General features: G+C 34.2%; 2 long non-coding RNA genes across 5 annotated transcripts in view; both read left to right on the forward strand.

The window, feature by feature from the left end:
• The first annotated feature begins 696 nt into the window (after positions 1-696).
• Positions 697-9,541, forward strand: LOC142221364 (uncharacterized). 3 transcript variants are annotated; one of them, XR_012718006.1, is made up of 3 exons: positions 917-1,237; positions 1,290-1,527; positions 9,323-9,541. It is a non-coding gene; the product is annotated as an uncharacterized LOC142221364 (long non-coding RNA). The 3 variants fall into 3 exon arrangements; XR_012718005.1 differs by having other exon boundaries at positions 918-1,237; positions 1,290-1,523; XR_012718004.1 differs by lacking the exon at positions 9,323-9,541 and having other exon boundaries at positions 697-1,237; positions 1,290-2,634.
• A 2,396-nt stretch (positions 9,542-11,937) lies between these two features.
• LOC142221365 (uncharacterized) overlaps positions 11,938-12,300 on the forward strand; it is a 34,698-nt gene continuing 34,335 nt past the window's right edge. Inside the window, exon 1 of one of the 2 annotated variants that reach the window (XR_012718007.1) lies at positions 11,938-12,272. This is a non-coding gene — a long non-coding RNA (uncharacterized LOC142221365). The remainder of the gene's footprint in view (positions 12,273-12,300) is intronic. The other variant, XR_012718008.1, reaches the window with a different exon arrangement.

Consider the following 12,300-nt stretch of genomic DNA (forward strand, 5'->3'; position numbering starts at 1 on the left):
TGAATAGGTTTGTGGCCACGATATCCCGAGGTATAAATCTTAACAACTGGCGAATAAAGTATGAAACAGCAAACGACCACAAGATGGATATGTAATCCCAAAATTAAGTAACTCTTGGTAGTGGAGCATACAAAAAACAACAACTTCACCAAATCAATTGCAGATCTTCACTTTGTACCACACAATAGAATGTTCAGTTCCTCACAACGGTATAACTATGAATGATCACCCCACATTTCCATTCCTAACCATAAATACTGCCATCTATTTTGGGAATTTGTCCCTGTAGTTGTGTCTTTGAGATAGGTCACACAAACTACTTTATGATGGAATATATTCCATCCTACAACGACTTTGGAGTCTCGAAAGTGGTATACATTCTAGGTCCCAGAAACTCCCGATAGGTGGCGACATGTATCCCTAAATGGCTATCAAAAAAAAGTTGTAAGATTGTCGCTGATTTGGTGGATAGCATGGATATGGATACGTAGGGACTTAGTATGGTGGGATACATACATAGTCGGTTCTACATTTTCACTCCCTACTCAAATTTATAATAATCCGTGCTCGCCTGCGTACCATAAATTCCATCTGTTCACTTACAGATGATTTAGAAAACATATGGATAATTTGATGTTATGCGCTTTACAGACTATCAGTTATTCCGGACGGAATGTCGGTGTTTGTAAAGAATCGTACAGTGTGTCGGATCGATACGACTTGTCGGCGATGACTAAATAATCGGTAAATGTGTTATCGATCCCATAAACATGCAGCAGTATCGATTATGCCGTCGGACTTAACTTATAATGTGCACAATATATGGGATATGTTCGACACGAGCACTGTCGTCCGGAATAACTGATAGTCTGTAAAGCGCATTAAACAACCCTGTAAAAACATCTGATCTGTGAGTATACATGCCAAACTCCGACTGCTTTCTAAGCGTCCAACACGAACAGAAGCATAATTCAGCATCTCCAAAAAAAAATTATCCTAATATTCCGATTCTACTCTTGGAATGATTACAATTTCATTGACCAACCCATGGCAACGAACAATCGCAAAACCCCACATCACAGCATAGAGTCATAATTTAAATTTTTCACAATGTCCTCTGTTGGCCATACATGCATGTGAAACGATGCGGCCTCATGGAATGTACATTTATAATGTCTCAGCAGCGTCATCCGACTTTTTGATTCAAAAGTGGACAAAAATTCCTAGTATATGTTTGGTATGGGCCGTTTTGTCGTAAAGGTCCAAAAGTTAATAATTGTCGTTTACAGGTCATAACAATTCTGGCCAATTGATGTGTGGACAAAATTGTACCGAGGAGACATTTATCTCGAGAACACCATGTTCTGTCCAACTGAAGATGATAAGCTATGGAACCTGACCGTCTGATAATGACTCGGCGAGGAAAGTCTCATCCATTCATGTCCTCCATTGTGGACGACAAAAAAAAAGAATTTGCTGTGCAGCGTGATCATCATTGTGAATGGTTTCTTTCTTTTTAACGCGTATGTATGTATGCAAGATTGTAGTTTGTGTATGTAAGAATTCTCTGCAAGGGTTGAAATTGCGTACGAGGTTCGTTGAGAAATTTACTTCATTCATATACAAAACTTTCTTTTCTCAATTTCACATATACATATGAACGTTATCCAATGTAATTACAAGTAAATTTCCACGCGAGCTTTGATCACAGTATCCTCTTACTAAATCGAATACCAAGACTATCCATTTATAAATTCGAAATGATCAATAAGGTATGCCTACACACAAAGAAATTTGTCAGTAGGGACAGCAGAAAAGTCTGTTAAAACAGCAGAAAGTCTGCTAAAAAAGGGACAGCAGTCACTGATTGCTGGAATAGCAAACATTTCCTGCTATTTTTTTTTTTTAAGCTCGATTACAATCAAGCATGTTTTATTTTGGCTGAAACAAATAAAAGTCAACGTAGGAGCCAACCTAATATAATTAAAAACAATATTTTATGAATATCTATAGTATTTGACCAAAAATCTTAATATTTATCGAATTGAGGCATAACAGCAACCAAAATGTTTGCTGATCGTATTTATGAGCTTGTAAGTATATTACAGTGCAAAACTATACCAAAAACTACTTTTGGTTCTTAAATGTGCCTTGGGGAAAATTTATAACCTAAAAAAGTTTATAATTTGTTGTTTATTGGGCCAAAAATATAACAGCAGACATCCACTCCTTTTTTTTAGCAGACATTTTTCTATGAGTGTAGATAAATTCCGAGCAGTAAATAATAGCTTTCCATTCAAAAATCATTTCCTCTTTGTCGACATAAAAGATGTGAACAAATAATAATCAGTCAAGTTATTCCCTGTTTCAATATCAATAATACTAACTGGATCAGTGTTCTTTATCTAGCTGTTTGTTTATAAATATACACTCAAAGAGATTTGCTCCTAAAAAAATCTAAAATAAAAGCAATACTGATACACAAACAAATTAAAGCTAAGATTGTTTGTTTAAATAACAAGCTTACTTCTGTTCTTTTTATTTATGTAAAAAGAGAAATGTAATTTATTGATTTATTTAATGACTGTCTCTGTTTGAATTAATAAAAGCCATTTTTGAACAAACTGAATGTAATTATAGATTTTGTTTTATTATTTCACCAAAATGTATTGGATACATTTTTTTCTTTACATGACACTGAGCGAAAACAGATGTCAGTCCTACAGGGTATTACCAACAATAATTAGATTTATTACTTCTTTTTGTCTTGAAAGCTATTTATTGATTTCCTTTAACAGCAGCCGTCACAAAGCCGAATTTTTCTTGCGAATGCAAATGAGAAAGAAAATTTGGGAAAAATTAATCGGATGCTATATATTTGAATGGGTTGAATTATAATTAAAAATAGGAAAATTAGTTGATAGAATATTTATAATTGTACTGGGTAATTGTGAATGAGAGACAAAAATAGTTGGGTAGATGTAAAATTGATTTTGTTGGCTTTTATAGAGTCTTGTATTTGCTACTTTTAGATAAACGTGATTCTCTCATGGACAATTGAATGTAGTTTAATGGGATATGGTTTGAGTGATGAGAAAATCAGTATTGTTTTATTTGAGAAAAAAAAATCTTGATTGTATTTCATAATAAAATTAATTATTATCAAATATATAGTAGGTTTTTTTTTTTTTACTGAGCTATTGTTCTTTTTCTCGTTCTTGTTTGCTTTTATCACTAAATGTATATTTTCCAAATCAAAAGCTAGTATTTAAGATGCTGTCCATGTACTGATCCTATAAGTTGACCCTTCATATTTTCGACCTCATAAATATTCTTGCCGATTGGTCGTCTTATACGGCACTTCAGCCACGGCTTACATAACTTCGCGTTGATCCCTTTGCTAAAATTACTTTGGACGAAATTTTTGCGATACACCTCCTGTCCAGATTTAAAGTGAGTGTTCCTAGCTCTTTTATCATAGCTTCTAACATTTCTATTGTAGGCCTCGTGTAGTCTCTCTGTTATCCTACGGTTTATAATCTGCATTTTGTCCGTCTGCGGTATAATTTGAACACTCCCATCTGCCAATGCACCAATCTTTTTTAGGATCTGGTACGCTTGTGCATGAGTAATCATGTTGTAACCAAATAAGGCATAATAAGGAGTAAGACCAGTCGATGAGTGAACTGTCGAACGTAGTGAACATTCAATTTTCGACAAATTTTCATCCCATCGGTTCTGATCGCTTCCTAGGAAACTCCTTATACTGCTTATTATCGATTGGTTAACTCTCTCACTAGCGTTTGCTTGTGGAGAATGTATGGCAGTTTTCATATGGTGTATTCCATAAATATTCATGAGTTCTTGAAACGATTCACTCAAAAATTGTTTACCATTATCTGAGTGTAACGTTTCGGGCACTCCGAATTTATGGAATACTTCTTGTGTGAGAAATCGTATTACTGATTTCGAAGTGGCCTTAGGAATGGCCTTTAATAGAACAAATTTGGTTCTATGATCCAAAACAATAAATATATGGGTATTTCCACTACGTGTACGAGGGTACGGTCCGAGAAAATCAACATAGATTTTCTGAAAAGGTCGCTCGGTCTTTACTTCCTGTCCCATCGTAGGTCTAAGAGTTTGCTTTGGGTGCTTGTTCTCTTTGCAACTCTGACAATACTTTAAGAAGTTTCTAACGTCCGTGGACAAAGTAGGCCAATAAAAGAACTGTCGAATGTTTGATATAGTCTTGGCAACACCACCATGACAGGTATTGTCCTCGTGAGACTTTCGGATTATCGTGTCAGTCAAGTTTTTTGGGATCCAAATTCTCCAACAGTCTTCCTCGTTTTCTACATCACCACGATTGAATTCAATTCTTTTGTATACTAATCCATCGTCTACTTTTAAATCCGGCAATGTTTTCTTATTCTGCTGAATAGTATCTATTAATGTCAAGTAGTCCGGATTAGTAAATTCAGGAGAATTGAAATCAATTAAAACATTATTACCAAGATACAATTCATCCATATCGAAACGCGATAACATATCGGGCACCACATTTTTAGTTCCCTTTCTATGTTCTATGGAGAATTTGTATCCTTGGAGTTTCAAGCTCCATCGTGCTAGCCTACCATTCAAGTCCTGTTGCTTCATCAGCCATTTCAGACTTGAATGGTCTGTTATGACTGTGAATTCCATTAGTTCAATATATTGTCGGAACTTGTCAATGGCTAACACGACGGCTAAACACTCCTTCTCCGTAGTCGAATAATTCTTTTGAGCCGAATTGAGTTTCTTCGAAAAGAATTCAATTGGATGTTCGTCCCCATTCTCATCTCGTTGAAACAAAACTGCTCCAACTCCAACATTTGAAGCGTCGCATTGGACGAAAAATTGTTTTTGAAAGTCCGGGCTGATTAAGACCGGGCTGGAGACGAGTTTCTCCTTTAGCTTCTCAAACGCCAACGTAGCCTCTGGTGTAAAACAAAATTTACTACTCTTCTTGAGAGTATCAGTAATAGGCGCTGTTAAAGTGGAATAGTCGGAAATAAACCGCCTATACCATCCGACTGTTCCAAGAAACTTTCGAACATCTTTTGGGTTCTTTGGAGGAGTAATTTTGGTTATTGCCTCGACTTTTGAAGGATCAGTTTTGAGCTTTCCATCGCCGACAATATAACCAAGATACTTCAGTTCTTTATAGCAAAATTTAGATTTTTGCATATTGATTGTCAAGCCGGCTGAAGTTAATCTTCGACCCACAATTCTCAGTATATTAATATGGGATTCGAAATCTGATGATACTACTAAAAGGTCATCCAGATATACGAACACCTTTTCCTTCAGTTCTGATGGAATGACCCGATCCATCAAACGACACATGCGTTGGGCTGCGTTACACAGTCCGAAGGGCATTACTTTGAACTGGTAATGAGGTCTCCCTTGGACTGTGAAAGCCGTTTTGGATCTGCTAGATTCTTCCAATGGAATCTGCCAAAATGCGTCTTTTAAGTCAATGGCGGATATGTAGTACGTATCCCCCAATCGACTTAGAAGACCATCTATATTTGGTAGTGGATACGCATCTTTCTTGGTCACTTTGTTGAGCTCACGGGCATCAAGACAAAGTCTATTCTTGCCTGGCTTTATGACCAAAGTCACCCTATTATTCCATGCAGCGTCGGTGGCAGGTTCTATTACGTCCAATTCGAGCATTCGGTCAATTTCGGCGTAAGTAAGTTTTTGGACTGCAGGCGAAACAGGGTAGTAACGCATTTTTCTTGGCTCTGCGTCGCCAGTATCTATAAAATGTTGTTCAAGATTTGTTTTACCTAATCCAAACTTACTAAAACACCGGAATTCCAATTTTACGTTTTCCAGAACTATTTGTTGTTCGTGGGTCAAAACATGTACTTGTGGGTCCAATACATTTGCCGATAATTCATTTATGGAAACATTATTGAATGAAATGTTGATACCAAACTTTTTCCAGAAATCTATTCCAAGAATAAGTTCCTGTGATAATGTTGGTACAACATAAAAACACATCAATGCTGATCTACCATTGCATTCAACATTAGCTCTAATCTTTCCAACTATATTCAATCCATATCCATCAGCAGCATTAATTGTTGAACGAAAATTAAAAATTTCCAATTTCATTTTTGAAATATTTTCAAAACAATTTTTGCCCAAACAGGAAACGGAAGCTCCGCTATCCATTAAACCTTTTAAAACAATATCGTTAATTTTAACATCTAAATAAGGACGAATATCTTTCTCGGAAGATAAAGTAGAAATAAATAAAGACTTTCGTTCAGATTTTCTGTTTTGGAATCTATTTCTTGTTTTTATTATTTTTGCAGAAGCTCCTGGAAAATCTTTAAATATTTCTTCACGTTTCCTCATATAATTGGCTAAACGGACTTCATAGGGAATGATTTCTTTTAGTTTTCGTTCACAATTTTGCTTTTGGACTACATTTTGGGCTATATTGAAATTCATTGGTCTCTGGACAGTTGGGTTTAATTTTTGAATTCTGTCTTTGTCACAAATCGGGTTTGACGATGGTGTATAACTACAACCATGATTACTTACTGGGGCTGTCTCGGATCGGAACATGATGGCCCCGTCCTCATCATGCTCTTCCGTTGGTTTCCCTTGCATCTAGTGCAGTTCGGCGTGGTGACATTGTCGAGACCACACTTGTAACAAAAAATGCGTCTCTTTTCAGACTCGCATTCAATATATGTATGTCCGGGTTGACAACAATTCCAGCATACCAATTTTTTGCCATTGGAATCCATCTTCAGAGCTTCCAATTGGTATTCAGTTTGTGTCATTTGGTCAGATCCATCATAATTCCAATCAAGAGTATTTCCGAGTTCATTTATCCTCCGCAAATGTTGTGGTGGCCTGTATGAAGCACGTTTGGAGAGATTCCTCTCAGCTCGCCTACATTCTTCCAATAAGCGATCTATACTACAAATTTGCATTGGAAAAATGAGATGTGCCAAGCCATCTTTTAAATTGTCCTTTACTATTCGAACAAGTTCATATTCAGGGATTGATCTTCGCATTTGGTTATTTAAATTCAAAATCTCTTGGAGATAAGTATCAGCAGATTCGTTGTAAGATTGGCGTCTTTCCATAATCTTACGCTGAATCTCGAAATCACTTTCGAACCGCTGAAACTTTTTCTTGAGATTTTGTTTTAAATAATCCCAATCACAAGTTGGATTTTGGCGTCTAAAACTCCAAAACCATTCATATGCACTCCCGGATAAAAGATGATGAAATCCTTTTAGCAAAACATTCCAAGGACAATTGGCGTCTTCACGTATGGTTTCAACCCTGAAGATAAAATCTTCTACACTAACTGACCGCTCCTGTCCATCAAAACGGATTCCCCATTTTTCAAGATTCCAGTTTTCAGGAGGTCTTGAAAAATAGTTTAAGGACGTAGCTGTCGCAAAATTCTGAGGAGGAGGTGGAGGGGGTTGATAAAAATCATGTCCAGGGGGTGGTATGTCATATCTGGGTTCAAATTGTGGAACATTTATATTTGTCATATGGCTATATGGAATATTATTGCCTAAATCATTTCCTACATTCCTCCGAGGAATATGATTTGTAGTCTGACTACGTGGATGTGGTGGAATAGATGATCCTGATTCCTGTCTTGGCACGGGTGGTGGTGGTAAATTCAAATTTGGCGGTTGGTTTGCAATTGGTCTAGGTGGCAAGTTATGCAAATCTGGCCTCTCGATAGAAATGGCTCTCTCAGATCTCATTGTCTCTCTCACCAATTCTGGAATAATTCTTCGAAGATTCTCGTTCACCTCTTGCATGGCCTTAGCTTGTGCTGCACCGACAGCAGCTGTTACATAGTCCTGCAACCTTAAACCTGTACTATTCACACGTATATCGTTCTCTACATTGTTCCTATTTTGTCCGTCATTTCTATTGGTTTGGTTTCCAGTCTGATTAACCCCTTGAGAACGCAATTCATCTCGTATACCTATGGCAGTTATGCTACTAAACTCAGGTGACGGTATAGAAAGGTCTTCAGGAGAAGAACTTGTCCGTGGACCTAAATTTAAATTTTCCCCATTGTCACCAACAAGTGTTGTATGTGAAAAATTATGGGGATTTACAAGAATATCCACTTGACTCGAAACTCTAGCGTTTGAAGTCGAAGCTGCAGTAGTAGTCGTAGTAGGAGTATTTGTGGTCATGTTTGGATTTGTTGCCACTGGGCTTGATCTATTTGATCTTAGTCTCATTTTCCTTCTTACTCTCATTGATAGCAATATACCCAAAAACGTTTTAAATAAATTTAGAAATGAATTATTGAATCGGAAGAATGTTTAATGAATTGTTAATGACTTTTTAAATAATTTTGAAGTAGAAATGTTTGTAGTGTAGATATTAATAAATTTTTTGAAGTGTAGATAGTAATAAATATTTTTGTAATGTAGATAGTTCTCTTATATATTTCGCAGGAAAAATAGTTTTATATTATTTTGTTTTTTTGTGTTCTTTTTTTTTTTTTTGAAATTCAGTTTTTAATTTCTTTTTAACAGATATGAACGTTACTTTTTTTTTTCAAATTTCTCTACTTTTATCCTTTTTTTTAATTTTCCTTTTTTTTATATGTATTTATTCAAAGTTTTACTATTAGAAAAATTTCAATATTTCAATAAAATTGAATATTGAATATTTTAACAAATTTTTCAAAATTTAATTGAAAGAAAAAAGACTAACGTTCATAAATATTTTTTTTTAATTGGTTTTGTAAACGTATGTGATGTAATGTTGGATGTAATATTTTTTTTGTATATGTTATTGTTAAAAAAAATAGTTTAGGAATTCAGTTCAATATGTCTGTACAAAGTAAACGTTACTTTCTTTAATTTCAAAATTTGTTGAATTAAAGAGATTTTTCTTTTAATTTTAAATTATGATTCTAGGTTTTAACATGCAATTTTAAATCATACAGAATAATTTGAAAATTCGAAAAATAACGTTTATTTTATACTTGTGTTTCAATTTATAACTTTGTATAAATTGAATATCAAAATATTTTAAATTCGCAAAAATGTTTAACAATAGTACAAAAATAGTAGCTTTAACAATTTTGTAGAAAAATTTAATTTGTTAGAGTTTCAACTAAATTTGAAAATAGTAACGTTTTTGTTTCTTTGTTTTCTTAACTTTTTTTTTTTTAAATTCTTTTAATCTTTCTATAATTCTTTTAATTTTTGCTATAAATTTTTAACGTGTAATAATTTTATTTTTTTGTTTTTATTTTCAGATTTTACATATGGTTGAGCATCTCTGTAGTTGATGTCAAAAAAGGAGATCGTGTAAAGTGCCAAATCCTCATATAATTTTTATTATTTATATTCGCCTCATTTTAACTAATTATCTTAGTTTAAGAAGAAAATCAAATTGAATTATATGTATAATATTTACAATTATATATGATTTTAAAGGAAAATCTAATAAATTGATTTGCCTGTATTGTATAAAACATTCTCTTTCTTTTTTTCTGTTTTTATTCTTGTAACCTTTAGGCTATTTTAGATGTTAATTTTATACAACTTCCATTTGAAAAATACGGATAGACAGGAACACAGACTTATACTAAAACAAATCTAAACCTAAGTTGACTAAGTAACAATAAAGTTGTTGAAGCTAAGTTGGAGTAGCAAATCTCAAAAATCTCAAGGATCATATGAGATGACTTACCCAACGAACTTCAACCACTCAATCGTCACTTGGTCACCACTATTTGACCCTACCATCTATCACTGTAGCAACACAGGCATAGCACTTTGACTGCTTTCCGGGACTTACAGGATATCAAGAGAAATCAAGTAATGGTTAAAGTGGGATTTCTATGCCATAATTATTCAAAAATGAAAGACTAAAACATAAAAATAGACCCACGTTGTTGAGCGCCAATTTGTAAAGGACTAGGTTTTATTAGTGAGCGGTGGCACTACTGGCTTTTTGTTGCGGCTTGAGCTCGCCGGAATTGTGGGTTCTTTTCCGCTCTTATCCAACTTACAAATAAATTTAGTGCCAGGTGGTAAAACGAGTTTTATTTGACAAGCAACAATGGACGGTTACACTTTTGAATTTGAATTTTAAAACGGAAACGGACGGACATTTTCCAAACGGAAGTTGATACAATACTAGGCAAACATTGGATTTGGCCCCTTATTGGAATCAGATGGAAATGATTCCATGGGCAGCCCACCCGCTACATGAACAAAAAGTGTTCATCCAAATGAGATGTTTAAGGCCCAAGATGAATATGATTAAACACCTCCCTTAACGCACAACTCTCCTTTTTCAATCAACTACATACTCAACCTTTAGTTTACGAAGAATTCAAAACATAGTGTTTCAGATTTCTTATCAAATTCACATTGTTTATATTATTTTTGTAATATAATAAAAGACTTATAACATATATACATAAATATATAGTAAAAAAAATAGACAAATAATTAACAAAAACAAAACATAGTAAACTAAAAATAAGTTAAACGTAAATGAAAATATTAATAATAATTGGTCAATAAATTTTTAACTAGTAATTTTATTTTAATCATATATACATAAGTTTATCTGACCCCTTATTTTTAATATTTTTATTTTTAAACAAGTTATTTTTCTCTTTTTAGAATGATGATTTTGAATTTTATTTTTTTGTTTGTGTTTTTTTATATATATTTAATAAGTTGGTTCTTGGATTTCAAGAATTAATTAATCAAATAGTTTAATTTCTTTGACTAAGTTTGTGTTTTTTTGTGATTGTTGTTTTTTTTTTTTTTTGATATATATTTTTTTATATGTATTTTGTTTCTGAATTTCAAAAAAAAATTATGAATTTATCTTTGTTTAAATAATTTTCATGTACATTGTATTGTAGCGTTGGGATTTTTAGTGTGACTTTGATTTTAAAGATTACGTAATATTGTCACGTGGTTTGTCTACTTGAAGTCTCACGTGGTTTTATATATTTTTCGTCTTAATTTGTTTTAATTCTTTCTTTAAATTTTTGTAATCAACATTTAACGTTTTTGGGGTAAAACTCCTGCCAATAAGCTTTTACCACCATCTATTTGTCAAAACACAATAATTTGGTTGAAGGAAGGGTTCATGTACTCACTGTTCTCTTTTTTCTTTTTTTTCACCAATGGTCTCATAAGTTCCTAGGGATATATGGTAGATGGAGCCGCTATCCTTCACTCTGTACAGTGAATAGGTTTGTGGCCACGATATCCCGAGGTATAAATCTTAACAACTGGCGAATAAAGTATGAAACAGCAAACGACCACAAGATGGATATGTAATCCCAAAATCAAGTAACTCTTGGTAGTGGAGCATACAAAAAACAACAACTTCACCAAATCAATTGCAGATCTTCACTTTGTACCACACAATAGAATGTTCAGTTCCTCACAACGGTATAACTATGAATGATCACCCCACATTTCCATTCCTAACCATAAATACTGCCATCTATTTTGGGAATTTGTCCCTGTAGTTGTGTCTTTGAGATAGGTCACACAAACTACTTTATGATGGAATATATTCCATCCTACAACGACTTTGGAGTCTCGAAAGTGGTATACATTCTAGGTCCCAGAAACTCCCGATAGGTGGCGACATGTATCCCTAAATGGCTATCAAAAAAAAGTTGTAAGATTGTCGCTGATTTGGTGGATAGCATGGATATGGATACGTAGGGACTTAGTATGGTGGGATACATACATAGTCGGTTCTACATTTTCACTCCCTACTCAAATTTATAATAATCCGTGCTCGCCTGCGTACCATAAATTCCATCTGTTCACTTACAGATGATTTAGAAAACATATGGATAATTTGATGTTAAACAACCCTGTAAAAACATCTGATCTGTGAGTATACATGCCAAACTCCGACTGCTTTCTAAGCGTCCAACACGAACAGAAGCATAATTCAGCATCTCCAAAAAAAAATTATCCTAATATTCCGATTCTACTCTTGGAATGATTACAATTTCATTGACCAACCCATGGCAACGAACAATCGCAAAACCCCACATCACAGCATAGAGTCATAATTTAAATTTTTCACAATGTCCTCTGTTGGCCATACATGCATGTGAAACGATGCGGCCTCATGGAATGTACATTTATAATGTCTCAGCAGCGTCATCCGACTTTTTGATTCAAAAGTGGACAAAAATTCCTAGTATATGTTTGGTATGGGCCGTTTTGTCGTAAAGGTCCA

Source organism: Haematobia irritans, chromosome 1, assembly GCF_050003625.1.
Source record: "Haematobia irritans isolate KBUSLIRL chromosome 1, ASM5000362v1, whole genome shotgun sequence".
NCBI classification, from domain to species: Eukaryota; Metazoa; Arthropoda; class Insecta; order Diptera; family Muscidae; genus Haematobia; species Haematobia irritans.